The 24,490-nt window shown below is 44.7% G+C and overlaps 1 protein-coding gene and 1 non-coding gene across 7 annotated transcripts in view; both read right to left on the bottom strand.

Moving 5' to 3' along the window:
- The window catches only part of LOC126457029 (Ig-like and fibronectin type-III domain-containing protein 1), a 1,179,953-nt gene that overhangs the window by 621,730 nt on the left and 533,733 nt on the right, over positions 1 to 24,490 (bottom strand). The window lies entirely within an intron of this gene.
- Positions 1,246 to 1,318, bottom strand: Trnag-acc (transfer RNA glycine (anticodon ACC)). The gene has a single exon. It is a non-coding gene; the product is annotated as a tRNA-Gly (tRNA).

Genomic DNA, 24,490 nt, shown 5'->3' with positions numbered 1-24,490 from the left:
TCATCAAGACAAATGAGTTAGCTTTTAGTATACCACTGACTGACTGTACGACGCGTTTTAACGGCTGAAAAAGCTATTTACAATTTGTACAGAAACCAGATGGCAGTTATAAGAGTCGAGGGGCATGAAAGGGAAGCAGTGGTTGGGAAGGGAGTGAGACAGGGTTGTAGCCTCTCCCCGATGTTATTCAATCTGTACATTGAGCAAGCAGTAAAGGAAACAAAAGAAAAATTCGGAGTAGGTATTAAAATCCATGGAGAAGAAATAAAAACTTTGAGGTTCGCCGATGACATTGTTATTCTATCAGAGACAGCAAAGGACTTGGAAGATCAGTTGAATGGAATGGGCAGTGTCTTGAAAGGAGGATATAAGATGAACATCAACAAAAGCAAAACGAGGATAATGGAATGTAGTCGAATTTAGTCGGGTGATGCTGAGGGAATTAGATTAGGAAATGAGACACTTAAAGTAGTAAAGGAATTTTGCTATTTGGGGAGCAAAATAACAGATGATGATCGAAGTAGAGAGGATATAAAAAGTAGACTGGCAATGGCAAGGAAAGCGTTTCTGAAGAAGAGAAATTTGTTAACATCGAGTATAGATTTAAGTGTCAGGAAGTCGTTTCTGAAAGTATTTGTATGGAGTGTAGCCATGTATGGAAGTGAAACATGGATGATAAATAGTTTGGACAAGAAGAGAATAGAGGCTTTCGAAATGTGGTGCTACAGAAGAATGCTGAAGATTAGATGGTTAGATCACATAACTAATGATGAAGTATCGAATAGAATTGGTGAGAAGAGGAGCATGTGGCACAACTTGACAAAAAGGAGGGACCGGTTAGTAGGACATGTTCTGAGGCATCAAGGGATCACAAATTTAGCATTGGAGGGCAGCGTGGAGGGTAAAAATCGTAAAGGGAGACCAAGAGATGAATACACTAAGCAGATTCAGAAGGATGTAGGTTGCAGTAGGTACTGGGAGATGAAGAAGCTTGCACAGGATAGAGTAGCATGGAGAGCTGCATCAAACCAGTCTCAGGACTGAAGACTACAACAACAACATCTATCATTATTGATATAGCCTGTAATTTATTCCAATGAGAACCAATTAACTATAATGTATAGGAGAGTTGATTGAAAGTCATTTCGTCAGAGAAGAAGCTGCAATCTTTCATTTAGTATTCCCTGCAAGACGTAACAAAGCCAGAAGATAATGATAGAAACAGACGAAATGAATTAAAATTTGTGCTGCGGCCGGGATTCGAACCCGGGTCTTCTTGCTTGGTAGGCAGAAATGCCAACCATTACACCACCGTAGCACGATGGTCAGCACTGCTGCACGAACTACCTCAGTTGGATGTTCGAGCACGGCGGTGGTACGGAGGATCTGGATCACAAGATCGAAGTAGCAAGACAATGATTCATCAAGAAATTTGACGTAACAGAAGGCAATCTAAAACGATGTTCAAGGCGTATTAAAGCTATATTGAGCATATTCACAGCTTTTATCGAAGTCATCCGCAAATTTTACACAGCAACTGATACAATAAATTGTATTGCACTTCGTGTTTCAAAAATGGTTCAAATGGCTCTGAGCACTATCGGACTTAACATCTGAGGTCATCAGTACCCTAGAACTTAGAACTACTTAAACCTAACTAACCTAAGGACATCTCTCACATCCATGCCCGAGACGGGATTCGAAGCCGCGACCGTAGCGGTCGTGCGGTTCCAGACTGTAGCGCCTAGAACGCTCGGCCACCCTGGCCGGCACTTGGTATTTCAAATATTCCCTTGTCTCCTGGTTCAAATGGGTCAAATGGCTCTGAGCACTATGGGACTTAACATCTGAGGTCATCAGTCCCCAAGAACTTAGAACGACTTAAACCTAAGGACATCACACACTTCCATGCCCGAGGCAGGATTCGAACCTGTGACCGTAGCGGTCGCCCGTTCCAGACTCAAGCGCCTAGAACCGCTAGGCCACACCGGCCGGCTCTTGTCTCCTGGAAGTTGTAGGAATAGTCCACCAATCTATCCACCCTCTCTTTCCACTGCTTCTGTATTTCACATACATTCCCTTATGACATTGTCTACCGTGTTTATAAATTCGAATATGCACTGGCGAAAGAGGAAAAGGAAGCACGCAGTTATATGACCATTGGGATGTAGAAACTGGAGGGGTGACGTGCCGCCTGCAGACTGCGGCAGAACGGAGGGGAACTTCTCGATAGTCTCTCAAAGGCACAAACTTGGATGCCCTGCGCCAAGCACACCACAACGACTTGGGCTGCCGACAGCGAAATTGCTGCGGCTCTTCTGTTCCCTTCGGCGATCGTGGGCGGCAGCGGCAAACCGGGCCTTATTGCCAAACTCTGGCCGGTATTAGCGTCGGCGGCATCAGACAGGACAGGAGCGCAACGTCGCTCCAGCGGAGAACAGAGAGCGCTACGCAAATTATTTACTCGCTAATTATGCTCATAGTGGATCAAAGGCTGCAGTCAAAGCGTCAACCTGTCAGAGAGCCGTCTAGCTCAGCTGAGAAATCACTACCACTTGCTTTGACGACCTGCTTGAACAGGTATGAGCATTTACACAAAGACAGGGCGAGAAGTTACTAACACATACAGAAATAAAGTCTCACTGTCACGCGGTATAACGTTTCTGCAAGTACTGTTTCAGATATATTTTATATACAGGGTCAGTCAGCAGCCCCTACCTATGGGTTCTAAGCAACCAGCAACGCCTTCAAAATCCACATGCGAGATTTTCATTTTCTCTCACCCGCTATACGCAAATTGTTAGTCCTACAGAAAAAATGAACTGGACTATTCTGTAGGAAATTTAATGTAGTTAAATATTGAACTGGGATACGTTTTAGGTGAAGGCCACGGTTTCGAGTTATTCAATACAAACACCTTTCAAGGTTTTTCTTTCATAATTTGAAAAGTACTGCCTCTTGCGAAAACGTATCCCTGTACAAAATTCACCTACATTATATTTCCTACAAAAAGATCCTGTTTACTATTTCTGTAGAACCAGTAGTTGGTGCATAGCGAGCGAGAGAATATGAAAATCTTGCATATCGTATTTGAAGACGTTGCGGGTTGCATAAAACCTTTATGTATGGTGGCTGAATCACACCGTATTATGTCTACATTTTTTTGATGCTAGCTGGCAAAGTACTATTCTTTTGTAGCGATAAAGTTGTTTCTAATTTGTGTGAATTGGTGATATATACCAAGGAATGTTACAGTAAAAAAATGCTCGCTGATTTTTCAAGTAAATACACACAATGTAGACTGAAGAGCCAAAGAAACTGGTATACCTGCCTAATATCGTAGAGCGCACCCGCGAGCCTGCAGAAGTGCCGCAACACAACGTGGCATAGACTCTACTAATGTCTGAAGTAGTGCTGGGGACAAGTGACACCGTGAATCCTGCAGGGCAGTCCATAAATCCCTAAGAGTACGTCGGGGAGGAGACCTCTTCTGAAAAAGTTGCAAGGCATCCCAGATGTGGTCATGTCTGAGGAGTTTGATGGCCAGCGGCAGTGTTTAAATTCAGAGGAGAGCTCCTGGAGCCACTCTGTAGCATTCTGACGTGTGGGATCTCACACTGTTCTGCCGGAATTGCCCAAGACCGTCGGAACGCAAAATGGACATGAATGGATGCAGGTGATCAGTAAGGATGCTTACGTCGTATCTAGACGTATCAGGGGTCCCACATCACACCAACTACACCCGCCCCACACCACTAAAGAGCCTCCTCCAACTTGACATTCCCCTGCTGACTTGCAGGGTCCATGGATTCATGAGGTTGTCTCCATCCACTCGATACAATTTGAGACGAGACTCATCCGACCAGGCAACATGTTTCCAGTCATCAACAGTACAATGTCGGTGTTAACGAGCCCAGGCGAATCTTAAAGCTTTGTGTCGTGAAGTCATCAAGGGGTACACGAATGGGCCTTCCGCTCCGAAAGCCTATATCGATGCCGCTTCGTTGAATGGCCCACGCGCTGACACTCACTGATGGACCAGCATTGAAATCTTCAGCAATTTGCGGAAGGGTCGTACTTCAGTCACGTTGAACGATTCTCTTCAGTCGTCGTTGGTCTCGTTCTCGTAGGATCTTTTTCCGGCCGCATCGATGTCGGAGATTTTATGTTTTACTGGATTCCTTATATTCACGGTACAATTCGTGAAATGGTCGAGTGGGAAAGCCCCACTTCATCGCTACCTCGGTGATTCTATGTCCCATCGCTCGTGCGCCGATTATAACACCACGTTCAAATTCATTTAAATCTTAGTAGCCTGAAATTGTAGGAGCAGTAACCGACCTAACAACTACACCAGACACTTGTCTTATGTAGGCGTTGCCGACCGCAGCGCCATATTTTGCCTGTTTACACTCATGCCTATTCTTGTTCCTTTGGCGCTCCAGTGTGTATCACACAATAGGTACAGAAGATGGACAAAAATATGGAAACACCAAACCACAACACATTATGAAACTCAATGACATTTAGAACACCTACCATTCGTTTCGGAATGGAAAATACAGGTCCGTATGTCGACATGAAAGTTTTCTGTGTATGGTGCCGCGTCATAATGTATAACACTACTGCTGCTGGAGCAAACCCAACGTTTAGGCCACGGCTGTAGCGGCCTTCTTCTGGGTCTACCAGTAGACACAGAAGAAGGCCGCCGCAACCGCGACCAAAACGCTGGTTTTGCTCCAGCAGCAGTAGTGTTATACATTATGACGCGGAACCATACCCTGGAAACTATTAAGTCGACTGATTCTGGCCGCGGAAGCCTATGCAATTATACAGGTCTGTGTGGTTTACAAGACAATTTTATACCATTCTTCCTGAAAATAATTACGATAAGTTCATGTAACGATGACTGTGGTGGAGTATCTCCACAGTGCATGACAGTGATTATCATCGTGCTCCACAAACCAGTCCTTTAGGATGTGACGTATATGAACAAGGCCCCTGTGTCTTGGAACACCATCACCATTGGAGATAAAAGATTGTACCGTGGGATGGACCTAATCAGCCAAAATTATAACGTAACCCTTGGCAGTAACGTGACCTTGAAAAGCAAGCGTGGGGTCCATAGAATACCACGATATGGCTACCCCAAAGCATCACCGAACCCCTGCCATTTTTCACTCTTCAGACGAATAAACTTTACGAGAAGTCGGAAAAAGCGTCAAAAAAGACGCGTCGGACCAAATTATAATCTTCTGTTCCTCCATGGCCCAAGTTTTATGGTTTCCGTCCCACGTTTCCCTGCTACGAGCTTTTGCATCAGTGATGATTGGTTCTGGAATTCCAGCACGTTTTGCAGTTCTCCTCTTGTGGAACTCGCTTCGTATTGTTTTTGTGCTGACACTGCTCGCGAGTGCGACATTCAGATGTGGGGTGACTTCTGCAGCTGTCGTCCTCTTACTTTTCGTCACAATTCTCTTCAACGAAAGTCCGACGCAATCACTCACCACACACTTCCGTTCGCCTTGCGAGTGGATAATATTTATCCTCTTTCCTTGTGTGCGATATAAATCTTCGATACGATACGTCTCGCAACACCAAACACTTTGGCTACCTTGGTTACAGAAGCACTCTCCATACGAGCAACAATTACCTCTCGTTCGAATGCACTGAGCTCCGACATTCCGCACTCACAACTAGCCAGTACACTATTCTGACCACGAGTGACACTTTCAATGTTTTGAAGAGGTTGCACAGGTGCCGTTCGAAGTAAAATACAATAGCGCAATCTTCAAGTTTTGCTAGCTTATGCATTTATGTTCAAGGATACGTTTCTCCCGATGAATCCATGTTTTTGTCCATCCCTATACATATAACGTGAAGATTTTTCAACCAGGCAATACGCACGTAAAACACGAGCGACGCAAATAGGACTGACGTCGTTTCCCAGTAGAAGACAAGATTCCGGTACAAAATGAACTGCATCCATTCTACCAACGAATACACGCATTGTAAAACTAGCAGTTTGTCTAATCCATGTAAACTTTCACCTATTTCGCAGCCAAATGACAGTTCATGATAGTTCAACAACCGAAAACTCTAAGTAAGATATACGTGCTGCTCTGTTTCCATGGTTTCTGAATAATAAATCTTTAGTGAAAGGTTACCTTATTGCGAGACACATTATTCTTTATCGGCCTCAGCGTTTCCTTTCGTTCCCACGCATCACGTACATTTTTGAACAATTTTGTAACCTTATGTCTTGGGGAAAATGCACAGTTTCGTTCCATTCCTGAGCAGAAAACGTGTATATATACACGGCAGAAAAGATGGCGTGAACCGTTGTGTGATATAAACACAAATACGAAAAAGGGTGAAACTGAATTAAGTCTCTAGCATAAGAAAGGCGTACGGAGGCTTATAAAGTCATTATGAATGTAATCATGTAGACAAAAACAAACACAAACTTACTTAATATTCCGGCAGAAAGTCCCATGAAAAGCCAGAGCGATCTTACACACACACACACACACACACACACACACACACACACGCACGCACGCACACTTCACATTGCGTCTCTTTCTCACTCCAACTATGTCCAGCACTTTCCTCCGAATAATCTATCTGGGCCAAGGAGCAGATGCGTCGGCCAGAGTGCATGGACGAGGGGGGTGGTCAGAGGAGAAGAAAGTGTCAGGAGGAAGTAAGAGATGGGTGTGGGGAATGGGTGGAGAGCCGGAAGCATCACGTGTCTAAGTGTACTGCCCGGCAGATCCATTCTCCTTCCTTGGGCGCGGGGACCCGCTCTCTTTAGGGCCAGCCTTCACTTTTCCTCTCGGATTGGAAACTTTTACCTGATACGTGATCGCCTTCTGCCTACAACTTTGTGTCGCTCACAAACTCGCTGTGGACTAAGAACATTGTCCAGTTACATCATAAAACGGAAGATATCGCGTCTGTAGCATACGAACTGCGCAAAAAAAGGCGCTAAATGAGAAGATACTGGATCACGCACTTAGTACAGTGGGCAGGACCGGCTTTGTTTCCTCGACGAACAGGTTTCAAATATCGGCACAGACAGGCTGATTTAATCTTCCATTTGTTTCCATACAGGAATTACGGTGAACTGTTGGAAATGTTCCTTCAAGAAGGCTATGACCAGTCCTTCCTCCGTTGCTCCCAATATGAACTATCGTTCCTTTCATAGTTGCCATATTGAATGGGTGTCACAGAGAGAGGTGGTGGAGTGGTTGGCACACAGGACTCGCAATCTGGAGAACGACGGTTCAAACCCGCATCCGGCCATCTTCGTTTAGTAATTATCAATGTCAATAAAATTCACCAACAGCCGTGTAATTTAAGATGTTATTTCATTTTATTTTGAAAGTTACATGTTTCAGGCCCAATATGCAACTCTCCCTAGGAACGAAATTGTATTTGAATGAAGCACTATTGTAACGACTGAACTCACGACATCCACTGATTTATGACTGTATATCACGTTTTGGCTCATTTGGAGAGGTGCATATGGTACCTGAAGGTGGAATAATTAAATACTAAAACTGTTAGCCATCAAAATAAAATAAAATAACATCTTAAGCTACATTGCTGTTGGTGTATTTCATTGACATTGACAGTTACTTAACCAGCCGATGTCCCGCCTCCAATGGACCATTAGAGAAACTAATTTAGGTTTCCATGATTTCCATAAATCGCTTCACGCAAATGCCGGGATGGTTCCTCTGAAAGGGCACGGCCGACTGCCTTCTCCATCCCTCCCTAATCTGACGGGACCAATAAGCTCGCTGTTTGGTCCCCTCCCCCAAATCAACTGTTAACCGTTAACTGGGTGTTAAACACTAATCCCCTTGCCTTTTGACCAAAATAAATTATCTGTTATCCATGTTAGAATCTCTGTATGCTGATTTAATAGCAGCACACAAATGAATTAATTAAATATAAATAAACTATGCGATTCTCGAGTGTGCAGCCGGCTCTTCCTTGTTTACCCCAGCAGGGAGCGAGCGTGCCTGTCGAGTGCCATGAATGCTGCCCCTATTCTAAAAGGTACTATTTCTTTTATAAAGGCCCCGATGATGGCGAAGACAGATAGAAACGAGGTATTGCTGCCGTAACTAATCTTCAAAATCCTCCACCGGTGAGAACGCATTTTAATGCAGCTCTGCGCAGGATTCCATGACTTACTCTTGTCCTTATTAATAAGATAAACGATCTTCATTATTACTATGTTTTTAAGAAAAAAATTCCAGTAGGGAGAAGCGGCAGTGCATAGGATAAGCCGTGTTCCGCCACTGCGATTCTTTTCGTTGCTCTAACCTTGTTTGACGAGAATGTGCTCAACGGTACGAACAGTTTGACTACTATATGCTTTAGCATAGTGGTATGTGTCTTATAAACACCGAGCTTACTTAGCCCCAGATAATCTTTAACAGATCCAGAAAGGACATAAATCTTGGCTGGCGGACGAAATGCAGATGATCAAATTTCTTAAAATTCTCCTTATTTTAGTTCATAATCTCGCACCACATGGTAGGAGAGCGACTGATACAGATTCATCTTCTGGTGGCCTGAACGTAAGGCAGGACGGAGCCACTTCTCACAGATCCCCTGCCCTTTAAATACAGACCTCAGATGTTCAGTTTCCTGAAGCTTTCCGTATCAGATATGGAATATTCTCAGCGGGATATAGTCCTAAGGCTTCCAGTGCATCAATATGGCGGGTGACAGCTAGTCTCCTGCAGATAACGGTCACTAAGTCTAGGGTTTCGGTAAATTCTATGCCTCACAGTACCATCATTGCGTTAGTGAACAATAGCATGCAAAAATCAATGCTTTCCATCAATCTCCGCTTTCACCGTAGACATAAACTGGGTGAAGGAAATTAAAACGTTCCGTGAAACAGTGAAGGGCATTCAGTACCATGTAGCGAAACTAAAAATATGTTCAACAGCTTGGCTGTTGAGCAGTTATTAAGTATTTACTTTATTATCTTTCGCACGATTAGCAGTTTCGGCCCTACAGGTCATTTGCAAGTGCCGTAGTTACCGACAGCATATCATAAAGTCTCCTTGTATACCCAGCAGTCATGGTAAGCAGCAGACATGGTAGGTCCGAAAGTAAGAATATACAAGAGGTCAAGTTTAAATTATAATATTTACTGAATATAATAATGGTCATGGCTGAATCTGTTGGCACGTTCCTAGACAAAGCGTACTCATTCCTGGGTTTCTGTGTCAGTCGGTTGTATGAAATCAAGTAGGAAGATGGGTCGACCTGCAGAGGTATCAGAATGGCGGAGAGGAACTGTCGTATTTGGATGCACTCAAAACCGCACTGTGAATAAAGATGGCCGATTTGCTGGTGTGTTTGCACATACCGCCCGACATGTCTACAACGAATACTGTACGACTCGCAGCTACGTAAGACGGCGTTAGAACTATGGCCATAAAGAGGTCCTAGTGGACAGGGTTTCAAACGCAGGACTATCAGAGATTGCTGTTGTCACTGGATGTAGGTCCATTTCAAGCAGTTCTCGAGGGACTCCTGTGAACTGCGTACGGTGGACATTTGTAGTCGGGTACCTATTAAAAGGGCACTGCTCGCTACAGCTCATAATGCTGCACGTCCTCATTCGACAAAGAACATCAAAACTGTACAACAGCTGGCTGCATGCGAGTAGTAATGCTCTAGAAATTTCAATGTTACATCTTTTCAGGTGATGCACTACGAAGAGTGCTTCTCAAGTAACCGTACAGTGCTTGACGGAGAGTAATCTGTATCAATATCAGTCATTTCCTTCCATATTTCACATGCAAATATAGAAATGGAAAAACTACTATCTATATGCCCTATGAACCTTAATTTCTCGTATCTTCGTGATTCATGCGTGAAATTTATTTTGGCAGTAGTAGAATCGTTCTGCAGTCAACTTTATGGTTCTCTAGATTTTCACAATACTGTACCTTGAAAAGAACGTCGCCCTCCCTCCAGAGATTCCCTTATGTCTACCCAAAGCATCTCTGTAACACTTGAGTACTGTTCGAACCTACCGCTAACGAATCTAACAGCCCGCCCTTGAATCGCTTCGATGTCTTCCTGTAATCGGACCTGGTACGGATCGCACACTCGAGCCTTATTCAAAAATAGTTCGCATCAGCATCAGCATGGTCTCCTTCACATATGAACTGCACTTTCCCCAAATTCTCCCAATCAACCGAAGTCAACAATTCGTATTCCCATCACAATCCTCACATGACAATTCCAGTTTATATCTTTCTGCAACTTTACTCCCAGATATTTAAACGACTTGACTGTGTCAAGTGGGACGCTACTACTGCTGTATTCGTACACTATGGGTCTGCTTTTCCTACTCGTCCGCATTCATTTACATTTTTCTACATTTAGACCTAGCTGTCATTCTTCACACCAACTAGAACTTTTGTAAGAGTCACTTTGTATCATCTTACACTCAACTTCGACACCTTCCTGTGCACCATAGCATAGTCAGCAAACAACCGCAGATTGCTCCAAATCTCGACCGCTAAATCATTCATGTATATAGAGAAAAACAGCGGTCATATCACATTTTCTGGGGCACTCCTGACGAAAGCCTTGTCTCTGACAACTCTCGCCGTCGATGATAACACACTGGCTTCTATTACTTAAGAAGTCTTCGAGCTACTCATGTATCAAGAACTTATCCTATATGCTCGTACTCACGTTAACAGTCTTCCGCGTGGCACCGTATTTAATGCTTTCCAAAAGTATAGAAATGTGGAATCTGCGCCGGCCGAAGTGGCCGTGCGGTTAAAGGCGCTGCAGTCTGGAACCGCAAGACCGCTACGGTCGCAGGTTCGAATCCTGCCTTGGGCATGGATGTTTGTGATGTCCTTAGGTTAGTTAGGTTTAACTAGTTCTAAGTTCTAGGGGACTAATGACCTCAGCAGTTGAGTCCCATAGTGCTCAGAGCCATTTGAACCATTTGTGGAATCTGCCTGTTTCCCTTCATCTATAGTTCGCAGTATATCATATAAGAAAAAAGTAAGCTGAGTTTCGCCCGAGCGACACTTTCCAAAACCGTGCTGATTCGTGGACACATTGACTCTCGGTATCAAGAAAATTTGTTATATCCGAACTGGGAATATGATGACGTGAAGAACATTGGTTCGTAATTATGTGGCTCCGCTCTTTTACCCTTCTTATATATAAGAGACACCTGTGCTTTTTCCCAGTCGCTTAGTTGAGATAACTGTATGGTGCGAAAAGTGGCAATTGACCCTGAATAAAGAAAAGTGTGTAGTTATTTACATGAGTACTAAAGGAAATCAGCTAAATTTTGACTACGCGACAAGTCACACAAATCTGAGGGCTGTAAATTCAACTAAATACTTAGGGATTACAATTACAAATAACCTAAATTGGAACGATCACATAAATAATATTGTGGGTAGAGCAAACCAAAGACTGCGATTCATTGTCAGAACACGTAGAAGGTGCAACAGGTCTACCAAAGAGACGGCTTACACTACGTTTGTCCGCCCTATTCTGCAGTATTGTTGTGCGGTGTGGGATCTGCATGAGGTGGGACTGACGGATGACATCGAAAAAGTACAAAGAAGGGCAGCTCGTTTCGCATTATCGCGAAACAGGGGAGATAGTGTCACAGACATGATACGTGAATTGGAGTGGCAATCATTAAAACAAAGGCGATTTTCATTGCGACGGGAGATTGCGAAAATATTCTGTTGGCACTCACCTACATAGGGAGAAATGATCATCACGATAAAATAAGAGAAATCAGGGCTCGCACAGAAAAATTTAAGTGCTCGTTTTCCCCGCGTGTCGTTCGAGAGTGGAACGGTAGAGAGACAGCATGAAGGTGGTTCATTGAACCCTCTGACAGAGTAATCACGTAGATGTAGACGTAGATGGGCAGGCCGAGAGATTCGCGGTAAATGCAAGCTAAGTGAGGGGCAACGTCGCAAGTATTCTTTGAAAAACCAAATTGGAATTCCATCCGGTTCAAAATGGTTCAAATGGCTCTAAGCACTATTGGACTTAACATCTAAGGTCATCAGTCCGCTAGAATTTAGAACTACTTAAACCTAACTAAGGTAAGGACATCACACGCATCCATACCCGAGGCAGGAATCGAACCTGCGACTGTAGCGGTCTGGCGGTTCCAGACTGCAGCGCCTTTAACTGCACGGCCACTTCCGCCGGCTGGTAATCGTCACAGCTGTAGTGGATACGAACGAAGCAAAACGATAGAGATGGTAGGGGCATGTATGCCATTTGGGTGACGTCAGATGGCCTAAGAAGATGATGGAATGGATTCCAACCGATAAAAGAAGAAGACTCTCGAAAACAACATGGGAAGACTGGGTCAGAAGAGCTATGTCAGAGACAAATTCGGAGGCAGAAGACTGGAAACTAGGACCTGAGAAACAATTTTAATATTGTATGAAACTGCAAAAAGGGGTTGCTTTGTGTATTTGAATTTCCGAGAGGTGATTCAATAATCGAATGTAGCGAACAAGTACTAAGCTGGAATGGGACTATCACAGGACGTACAAAATAAGGCTTGCGCCTAGCATGCACGCAACCCAGCAAACACAAGCGCAACGTAGACAGCTGAGGGACGCGCTTCAGGACAGATCAAACGATGAGAAACGCGACACACACAGTCCTCGTGGCATATTACGCATAGACCATTGATGGTTCGGACTACGGAACGCCGGCGTCGGGTACGCCAGTTACGCGGTGCCACGTTACCATCAAACACGAGTCCGTTAGCCACTGTGCGCCGCTTGAGGGTGCTTGCGCGTGCATACCCCTGTGAACGTCAGCAGCTGGGGCCGATCGAGGCGAGCGCAGTGCGTGACACGCCGGCAGCGGGGCGTGGTGTGGCAGCCCTGTTTGTGCTTCCCCGTCCCAGCCGCGGCGCATAAACGCCCACACAATGGAGCCGCGGCGTCGCCCGCTTTGTCCCCGTGCCGCCAAGTAATTGCTCCGCACGGCCATTGTCGACAAAAATTGATTCCACCTTCAATAGATCGGCCTCCCAATTTCGTTAGACTGAATACCTCGGCATATTTGACTATTAAAGGTCATTACGCCGCATCGCGGCCTGCACCTTCCGATAGCCGCTTTTATTATTTTATATCGTCCCGCGCTCAGCGCGGTTGTTATGCACGTCGCACGCTCCGATCGCTAAAGCGCTGTACAAAGAAGCCACAGTAAGCCCCTAATAACGTGGCAGTGGAGAACATCTAGTCCGATCAGCTAACTAAATTAGTTTCTTCAAAGTATTGCACCAAATTACGTTGGTTGCGTAGAAGGTAATACTTAATAAGACTTCCTTGACTAGATTTTTAGCTGTGCGTGGAGATCCAGATTTTGGAACATAAACTGTGTTTCAACATTGAAAACACGCCGAAGTAAATCATCTATTGACATATGACCAGCACGGATTCAAAAAGAGAGCGCGTGAAACACAATTGGCTCTCTGTTCTGTAATCAGGCTATCTTCCTCTTCTGGAATGCTCCTGTGCGGCGTGGGATCCTTGACAGGTTAGACTGACGGAGGACGCTGAAAAAGTTCATAGAAGGGTAGTTCGCTTTCCGTTATCAGAAATAGAGGAAAAATTCACGGGTTCAAATGGCTCTGAGCACTATGGGACTTAACATCTGAGGTCATCAGTCCCCTAGAACTTAGAACTACTTAAACCTAACTAACCTAAGGAAATCACGCACTTCCATGCCCGAGGCAAGATTCGAACCTGTGACAGTAGCAGTCGCGCGGTTCCAGACTGAAGCGCCTAAAACCGCTCGGCCACCGCGGCCAGCGAAAAATTGACGGGGATATGGTCATTTAGCGGAGTGGCAATCATGGAAACAAAGGCGTATTTCGTTGCGGCGAGATATCTCTTCAAATTTAAACGTTAAGTTTCTCTGCCGAGCGCCAAAAATATTTTGTTGACGCCCACCTACAGGGGGAGTAATGACCATCGGAATAAAATAAGGTTTAGGTGTTCATTTCTCCTTCGTGCTATTCTAGAGGGGAACGGTCAAAAAATCGTTTGTCAGTGCTTTTATGAACCCTCTACCTAACACCCATGTGTGAATTGTAGGCTCTTGATGTAGGTGTAGAATCATCTATAGATAGACTTGGAGATTAACAGAACCCTTTTCTTCTGAAAAGGAAATAAAAATATCTTATCGTTATTAAGTGGCTTGACGTGCTTCCTGAGCCTCCTGCAGGCAATTACTTTTCCCACTACTACTACTCGCAGAATACAGGCTCAGTATCGTCTTCCTATTACTCAGTACTGATGCTCTAGAAGTTTGCGACCGAACTGGGCCCGATCAGCGTTGGGCGGCTGGTTAATTCTGCCTTGACAAGAGGCGCTGAAATCTGTCTTCCTGGAGTTATGGCACTGCCTCCTTTTTTCATTGGCGCAGGGATCTGCGTTTTCTTGATGCCGTTACGCGGCACTGCGCTGATCGGCATGCAGTCGATGCTTCAGGACTGCGCATAATGTATATCTAATTTCCGTATGTTTTTAGCCTATTTGGTCCTTCGTTGCGTTTTAATAATTCGTTCGGTTTCTTGGTGCCGTTAGTTGAGAGAGTAAAAATTTACGGCAGAAGAATTCCCTGTTTTATAACAAAAAACAGTGGAGTAGAATTACGTTACGCGTATAAACGCCTGTCTGATGTTATTTTACATAGCCTATTGCATACATTTGCTAGCTTTTTAGGTTGGAAAGCAATTCGTATGGCTTTACAACCCGCGAGAAAGTGCAAATCAAAACCTTCTCCAAAATTAAAAAAGTCACGTGCAGAATATTTTATTAAATAACAAGAGACAATTTTTATAATCATACTGATGATAGTTTTGTGACTAAAATGTTAAACACATCCTGTATAAATGCGCATCGCATATTTCGCTTATGTATTATGTATTATTTGCAATAGTGTGGCGTTACGATTACATACAAGCTAGGGATATTACATTTTTGTTACCCGAGTGAATAAGCTGTCTTACGATAGACATACATTTTTTGCAGTTGTGTGAAACAAATACATCCTGCATGTGTAAGATATATAATAATGATAGGGAACGCATGCACTCCGGAATAAATCTAAATGCTTATATGAACCCACGTAATCTCGTCTTAAAATTTCATTCAGTTTCCGCTGAGATGAAAAGAATTGTAACCAGTTCATTATTTTGCGCAACAAAAACTTAATTTCATCACTTAATTACGTCCAGAAATACATCACACGTAGCAATAAAATTATCTATGAAGGAAGATGGGTTTATTAATACCAAACATTTGTTTGAAAAGCGAGAGCCTCTAAAAAAGGAGTACAAACATACGGGGTTTGTTATGGTTTGCAGTTACACTTGAAGGTTGAAGAGGAGAAGAATATGCTAAACTAAAAAGCACACCGTCTCGGCACAGCGACACGATATGCCGTGTTTCGAGACGACACAGCACCGCTCGCCTCTCTGTTCACGTTTGTATCACATTTACCCGATATTTTCGTGCAAGGTTCATTGTAAAGTATTTTTCCTCTACTTTCAAAAATTTCTTTGAAAATGACTGTTACATTAAAAAAAACATTGGAATTGAAAGACATTTTAGAGAGCACCAGTTTGATGCAAGCTACTTGTCTTGGACTGCTGACCTATCTAAAAATTAAGTACTCAGGAGACGCATTCTCTATAGAAAAAAGAGAGTTAGTAACACAGAAATAAATAGCTCACACTAGTTATCTACACTCCTGGAAATGGAAAAAAGAACACATTGACACCGGTGTGTCAGACCCACCATACTTGCTCCGGACACTGCGAGAGGGCTGTACAAGCAATGATCACACGCACGGCACAGCGGACACACCAGGAACCGCGGTGTTGGCCGTCGAATGGCGCTAGCTGCGCAGCATTTGTGCACCGCCGCCGTCAGTTTCAGCCAGTTTGCCGTGGCATACGGAGCTCCATCGCAGTCTTTAACACTGGTAGCATGCCGCGACAGCGTGGACGTGAACCGTATGTGCAGCTGACGGACTTTGAGCGAGGGCGTATAGTGGGCATCCGGGAGGCCGGGTGGACGTACCGCCGAATTGCTCAACACGTGGGGCGTGAGGTCTCCACAGTACATCGATGTTGTCGCCAGTGGTCGGCGGAAGGTGCACGTGCCCGTCGACCTGGGACCGGACCGCAGTGACGCACGGATGCACGCCAAGACCGTAGGATCCTACGCAGTGCCGTAGGGGACCGCACCGCCACTTCCCAGCAAATTAGGGACACTGTTGCTCCTGGGGTATCGGCGAGGACCATTCGCAACCGTCTCCATGAAGCTGGGCTACGGTCCCGCACACCGTTAGGCCGTCTTCCGCTCACGCCCCAACATCGTGCAGCCCGCCTCCAGTGGTGTCGCGACAGGCGTGAATGGAGGGACGAATGGAGACGTGTCGTCTTCAGCGATGAGAGTCGCTTCTGCCTTGGTGCCAATGATGGTCGTATGCGTGTTTGGCGCCGTGCAGGTGAGCGCCACAATCAGGACTGCATACGACCGAGGCACACAGGGCCAACACCCGGCATCATGGTGTGGGGAGCGATCTCCTACACTGGCCGTACACCACTGGTGATCGTCGAGGGGACACTGAATAGTGCACGGTACATCCAAACCGTCATCGAACCCATCGTTCTACCATTCCTAGACCGGCAAGGGAACTTGCTGTTCCAACAGGACAATGCACGTCCGCATGTATCCCGTGCCACCTAACGTGCTCTAGAAGGTGTAAGTTAACTACCCTGGCCAGCAAGATCTCCGGATCTGTCCCCCATCGAGCATGTTTGTGACTGGATGAAGCGTCGTCTCACGCGGTCTGCACGTCCAGCACGAACGCTGGTCCAACTGAGGCGCCAGGTGGAAATGGCATGGCAAGCCGTTCCACAAGACTACATCCAGCATCTCTACGATCGTCTCCATGGGAGAATAGCAGCCTGCATTGCTGCGAAAGGTGGATATACACTGTACTAGTGCCGACATTGTGCATGCTCTGTTGCCTGTGTCTATGTGCCTGTGGTTCTGTCAGTGTGATCATGTGATGTATCTGACCCCAGGAATGTGTCAATAAAGTTTCCCCTTCCTGGGACACGGTGTTCTTATTTCAATTTCCAGGAGTGTATATTGACGAATTAATGAGAAGCTTGGAAGAAGATGGCACTCGACTGGAGGCAACAATAGTGCGTGAAATACATATGATCATTACTCTTCGCTAATGAAGAAATTTTCGTCCGGGACAATGAATATAAAGGAGACGACTTTCATCAAACGCTCTCCAAAAATACTGTCATGTTATCATATAAAAATCACAAGTCAAAGTAAAAGACTTTTTGTTCTTTTGTATACGACCAACATGATGCATGACATATGATAAATTCTAATGTACTGAACTAAGTAGCACTGCCATGATTTTATGTGGATTAAATGGATTAAGAGGCCACTTATTACTGAAATGAAGCAAAGAAGGCGGGACCTCAACGTCTCACTAACAACAAAAACATCAGGGACGGAATACAAGCTATGAGGCAGACAACCGCCACGAAAATTTCAGCGTGACTGTACCGACGCATGCGAGTAGCTAGTCATGTAAACCACTGACGATCGAAGTCAAGATGGATGGGTGCAATCTTTAACCTGTTCCTCCTGAAAATGGGAGTTAACAACGCACCACCCCGCTCTGAGACTCAGATGAGAAGTATTTGTTCTCGTCACTCATTCTTTCCGACACTAGTGGAAACTGCAAAATTTGGGTGAGATGTACATCGACAGTGTTTTACGCGCAGCCTCCCCCCCCCCCTCCCCCCCCAAACAATCTCAGGAAACTAAGCATACGAGAAACCATAGGCTGATACGTTTGCGTCCCTTGTCGAATGAACTGCGGCGGTGAATACTCTTTCCCGCGCGAAAAAGTGTCTGCTTTCTACTGGATCCAGCATCTCTGTGCAACCCCGATTAGCATCATTGGTTACCAAAACGTTTTAGTTTAGTGATTTGCACTACTTAAAAACTCGTTCTGATAACAGCCTAAGTAATTCATAGTCGAGAAAACTGCAGTACTTTGCTATTATTGCATCTGCGGTGTTAAGTGGTAGAAGGCGAAGGAATGTTCAGAAATGCGATGAGCAGCAAGAGAGCAAACAGTTACCGGAATGATGTACCGCAAAACTGTGGCTCGAATTTAACATTTAAAACAGATTCGCCCAGCCATCTAATTTACACTACTGGCCATTAAAATTGCTACACCAAGAAGAAATACAGATGATAAACGGGTATTCATTGGACAAATACATTATACTAGGACATGTGATTACATTTTCACGAAATTTGGGTGCATAGATCCTGAGAAATCAGTAGCCAGAACAACCACCTCTGGCCGTAATAACGGCCTTGATACGCCTGGGCATTGAGTCAAACAGAGCTTAGATGGCGTGTACAGGTACAGCTGCCCATGCAACTTCAACAAGATACCACAGTTCATCAAGAGTAGTGACTGGCGTATTGTGACGAGCCAGTTGCTCGGCCACCATTGAGGGACCTGGAGAATGTGCTGGCCACGACAACAGTCGAACATTTTCTGTATCCAGAAAGGCCCGTACAGGACCTGCAACATGCGGTCTTGCATTATCCTGCGGAAATGTAGAGTTTCGCAGGGATCGAATGAAGGGTAGACGCGCGGGATAAGCCGAGTGGTCTAAGACGCTGCAGTCATGGACTGAACGGCTGATCCCGGCGGAGTTTCGAGTCCTCCCTCGGGCATGAGTGTGTGCGTTTGTCCTTAAGATAATTTAGGTTGAGTAGTGTGTAAGCTTAGGGACTGATGACCTTAGCAGTTAAGTCCTATAAGATTTGACACACATTTGAACATTTGAATGAAGGGTAGAGCCACGGGTCGTAACACATCTGAAATGTAACGTCCACTGTTCAAAGTGCCGTCAATGCGAACAAGAGGTGACCGAGACGTGTAACAAATGGCACCCCATACCATCACACCAGGTGATACGCCAGTATGGCGATGACGAATACACGCTTCCAATGTGCGTTCACCGCGATGTCACCAAACATGCTGTAAACAGAACCTGGATTCAACCGAAAAAATGACGTTTTGTCATTCGTGCATCTAGGTTCGTCGTTGAGTACACCATGGAAGGCGTTCCTGTCTGTGATGCAGCGTGGAGGGTAACCGCAGCCATGGTCTCCGAGCTGCTGCAAACGTCGTCGACCTGTTCGTGCAGATGGTCGTTGTCTTGCAAACGTCCCCATCTGTTGACTCAGGGATCGAGACGTGGCTGCACGATCCGTTACAGCCATGCGGATAAGATGCCTGTCATCTCGACTGCTAGTGGTACGCGGCCGTTGGGATCCAGCACGGCATTCCGCATTACCCGCCTGAACGCACCGATTCCATATTCTGCTAACAGTCATTGCATCTCGAGCAACGCGAGCAGCAATGTGGCGCTACGATAAACCGCAATCGCAATAGGCTACAATCCGACCTTTATCAAACTCAGAAACGTGATGGTACGCATTTCTCCTCCCTACACGAGGCATCACAACAACGTTTCACCAGGCAACGCCGGTCAACTGCTATTTGTATATGAGAAATCGGTTGGAGACTTTCCTCATGTGAGCACGTTGTAGATGTCGTCACCGGCGCCAACCTTGTGTGAATGCTCTGAAAAGCTAATGACTTGCGTATCACAGCATGTTCTTCCTGTCGGTTAAATTACGCGTCTGTAGCACGCCATCTTCGTGGCGTAGCAATTTTAATGGCCAGTGGTGTAATTTTTCCTTGGCTCCACCAAACCGTTTACGGTAAAGACCCTATCTGTTCTTCTGAAAGGAACAGCACCGAATTCATACTATACTTTCTCAATCCGAGATTCTCGGCCATAATGAACACCTTGTCGACTGGTCGTCTGATGATTATTTCCCTTTCATCCCAATATTTGAGTGATTTGTTCCCCAACGCTTATTAAAGCTATGTGGTATTGAAAGCAGTCGTTGGATTACCGGTGACTTTGATTAACTTGCAGGTACACAAAACTTACCATTATAAACCGTCCCTTCAGAATGTTCCGAGATTAATTTTGTTACCGGCTTATACGCGACGTCAGCGCAGTAACAACTGTTGCAGCTTGAAATAACAACTATAAACAACAATGTGCATTCGACCAGTCATTTGTTAACAGGCAGTGGAGTAACATCTCCTATCAATGGTTACAGACATTCTGCAGATTATTTCGCCAAATAGAATAGTATGAGTACAGTTCGTCCCACAAAACCTTAAACCCCGAGCAATAGGAACGACGCGTGAACACTTGCTGTGAGTTGACTGAAACGAATAAACAGTTCTTTTCTGAAAAAATATTAACAGGTGACGAGACTTGTGTTAATAATAACTTGCCACAAGACGATAAAATGAAGAATGGGTTCCTGGTGGTTCACCAAGACCGAAGAAGGTGCGGATGTAGGGCGTGATTTGAACAACATATCAAAGAAGGACTTTTCTCACAGTTTGCAAGTGAAGCGAGGCTATGTAGAACATAGACGAGGCATTAAAACCACCATATTAACTTTTCTATACTTATTAATCCAGTATCGAATCTTCTGACCGAGATAGCATGACTACAGCAGGACTCAGGCTACGCGGAAGGAAGAAAGGAAATAAATGAATTTAGCGTCTGACGATCAATCGATACGACCGAACACGGAGTTAGTGGTGGTCTATCAGTGATTCCACCGTAGACCTCGCTGAGATGATCTAGGGAAACCACAGAAAACATAAATCTGTCTGATCAGATAGGAATCTCAACTGTGCTTTTAGCTAATAGTATGGCCTAACAGTTAGAGGCATGGTAAAGTGCAAAAACGTATTGTTTGAGTCTAGCGACCTAAGATCTGTAATGCTTACAGACTTCAGAAAGACTGAAAGGAAAAGAGGCCACTGGCGTACATGTGAGTGATGTAAAAGTGTATTGATCAGTTTCGGTGAGCTGACAAAATGGCGGCCTCTTGCAGGTCAGAAAGATAGGGCTAGATTGTCGGGAACATATGGCCACTTCAGATTCATCACCTCCTCTGTAGCCGACTTTGACAGTAAACTACGCAAGTCGTAAGCAGTTAATGACGTGACAACCGTCGTCTGGCAATCCTCGGATGTCTTGTCCGCTCGTAATTGCTTTTCTTTTTACACATGTAGCAATAATTTGCATAAGTGAAAAATGTCAATTTGCAACGAGGTTCGGAGGCCACGGGTCACGTTATCCAGTATGGCCCAGACTGATTTTCTCTGCCAGTCTGAAAGTTTGGAGGAAGGCAAAGGCGTGTCACCTACAACAGGACCATGCCTGCTGTGTGTGCTAGTCGAAGTTAGTTATATACGTAATAAATGCCTGAGAAAGAGGACAGGAATACTTTCAGAAAACGATGGAAATCGATAGCACAATCGTTGAGTGCTATAGCGCGGAGAAAAGCGACGGAGGATGTAAGATGATGAGAGAGAGAGGGAGAGAGGGAGACAGGGAGAGGGAGAGAGAGAGAGAGTGAGAAAGAGAGAGGGGGGGGGGGTGAGAGAGAGAGAGAGAGAGAGAGAGAGAGAGAGAGAGAGAGAGAGAGAGGAGAAAGACAGAGAGAGAGGAGAGCTAAAAATGAAGGAGCTGAGACGACGTAGCTGGATTAAATTTTGAGCCGGACCCCTCATGCATAATGGAAGCGCCACTGTGCTCCTTAATAACCAAATTCCTTGTCAATATTTAGCAGCCGATAACCACAGCAGAGTCCTCAGTCCCTGCCGACCGGCCGTTAGGCAGAGCGCCCCAAGTCTTGTGAAATTTTCAGCGATACTGCCGTAATCCACCTCCGGAAATGTAGTGAAAATTAATAAGGCTCGTTTCAGTAGCTGCGTTCCACCCTCGCAATAGTGAGGCCTCTTTAAAATTCGACAAGTTATTCTTTCCTTTGTGTTTAACATACTTTAAAATGCGGGAAATTTGAAAGCGCAGAGACGCGATTTCTACTCTGCGGAACAGACTTACATTAAGCACTGTTAGTAAAAATTAACGGAACTTGAGGGTTACATACGTGAAACCTTTCTAGTAAACGTGCTTCAAGACGCCTTGAGTGCTCTTAAGAAGGAAAAAGGAAAATTCGATGGACGCAGATAAGATAAAGAAGACAGGTGCTTATCCAAGAGGTGGCGGGGGCAGGGGGCGGTATGATTATCGCCATTACTCCTCCTACCCCCCCCCCCCCCCCCCCTTCCAAGAACATTTCAGTAGAATTGCTTTTATTAGTAGGATGGAGAGTTACGTTTCTTAGATGCTTTGATGGAGTACCGATTGTTCACAGCCAAATTTGGGACCAGCGTACATGAATCTTGATTAGCCGAGAATCAACGTATCCTCACAATCTGACTATTTCCTATTGTCACATGTAGAAGTCACATGTAAAACGTTACAAGCAGTTACAATAATTGTTATTGTTGTGGTCTTCGGTCCTGACACTGGTTTGATGCAGGTCTCCATGCTACTCTATCCTATGCAAGCTTCTTCATCTCCCAGTACCTACTGCAACCTACATCCTTCTGAATCTGTTTAGTGTATTCATCTCTTGGTCTCCCTCTACGATTTTTGCCCTCTACGCTTCCCTCCAATACTAAATTGGTGATCCCTTGATGCCTCAGAACATGTCCTACCTACCGATCCCTAATTCTAGTCAAGTTGTGCCACAAACTTCTCTTCTCCCCAATCCTATTCAATACCTTCTCATTAGTTATATGATATACCCATCTAATCTTCAGCATTCTTCTGTAGCACTACATTTCGAAAGCTTCTATTCTCTTCTTGTCTTAGAATAATCACCAGTAAATTTACGACAGTATCAGTTCGTTGATCCAATGAAAATGATATAATTACATTGGAACCCTTCCTACTCTTCTTATATTCAGAAACCAACGCGCAAAACAGGAAAGACCCCAACGTAATTTTATCCCTTTCACTGATGCTACGTCCTACCAGCGTGGAGAACGTTTGTGCAATAATTGTAATTAAGTGTGACCATGAAGTTGTCATAGTGCAAGGATAGTTTCCGCATGATGCTCAGATGATCATGTTTTTATGGCCCAATACATATCGCTTTCTGAATAATAAATAAAAGAAAAACAGAAGTGCAGCTGTTGTACGTACAACGAAAATCCTTACATGTCTTACTGCTGTCAACAACCATTCGCACAGCAGTTAATTTTATAGATTGCTTTTAAATTTAGCTTGAGAAGCTATTGGCCATTTGTACCGTTAGGTGCGTCACGAAACGGTTTTTATTTATTCCTGAACCAAACTTAGTTTCAGCAAATTGTAGTGTTACTGTAATTAGTTCACGGCAATGGAATTTTTACAGCAAATCCAGAAGATAGGATATCCAATACGTTGTGCTTATGCCGTTCTTAAAGTATGATTTTGTGTAAAAAAACTTTCTTTCCTAAAATTTAATTACTCTGCAATATAATGTTACAGAACAAGACTGAAAAGTCAACGAACTGACTGACATGTTTCGCTTCAACACTTGAAACGGCTGACGTGAAGGAGGAGGAAACTGAGACGTCTGAGAAGCACATAATGTGTTTTATGTTTTCTTTTGTTTGAGCTTAAATACTCGTCAAAATGTACATCCAAATACACTACTGGCCATTAAAATTGCTACACCAAGACGAAATGCATATGATCAACGGGTATTCATTGGACAAATATATTATACTAGAACTGACATGTGATTACATTTTCACGAAATTTGGGTGCATAGATCCTGAGAAATCAGTACCCAGAACAACCACTTCTGGCCGTAATAACGACCTTGATACGCCTGGGCATTGAGTCAAACACAGCTTGGCTGGCGTGTACAGGTACAGCTATCCATGCAGCTTCAACACGATACCACAGTTCATCAAGAGTTGTGACTGGCGTATCGTGACGAGCCAGTTGCTCGGCCAACATTGACCAGACGTTTTCAATTAGTGAGAGGTCTGGAGAATGTGCTGGCCAGGGCAGCAGTCAAACATTTTCTGTATCCAGAAAGGCCCGTACAGGACCTGCAACATGTGGTCGTGCATTATCCTGCTGAAATGTAGGGTTTCGCAGGGATAGAATGAAGGGTAGAGCCACGGGTCGTAACACATCTGAAATGTAACGTCCACTGTTCAAGTGCCGTCAATGCGAACAAGAGGTGACCGAGACGTGTAACCAATGGCACCCCATGCCGTCACACCGGGTGATAACACCAGTACGGCGATGACGAATACACGCTTCCAATGTGCGTTCACAGCGATGTCGCCAAACACGGATGCGACCATCATGATGCTGTAAACAGAACCTGGATTCATCCGAAAAAATGAC

Source organism: Schistocerca serialis, chromosome 2 (assembly GCF_023864345.2).
Source record: "Schistocerca serialis cubense isolate TAMUIC-IGC-003099 chromosome 2, iqSchSeri2.2, whole genome shotgun sequence".
NCBI lineage: Eukaryota > Metazoa > Arthropoda > Insecta > Orthoptera > Acrididae > Schistocerca > Schistocerca serialis.
This window is presented reverse-complemented; position numbering and strand designations above follow the sequence as displayed.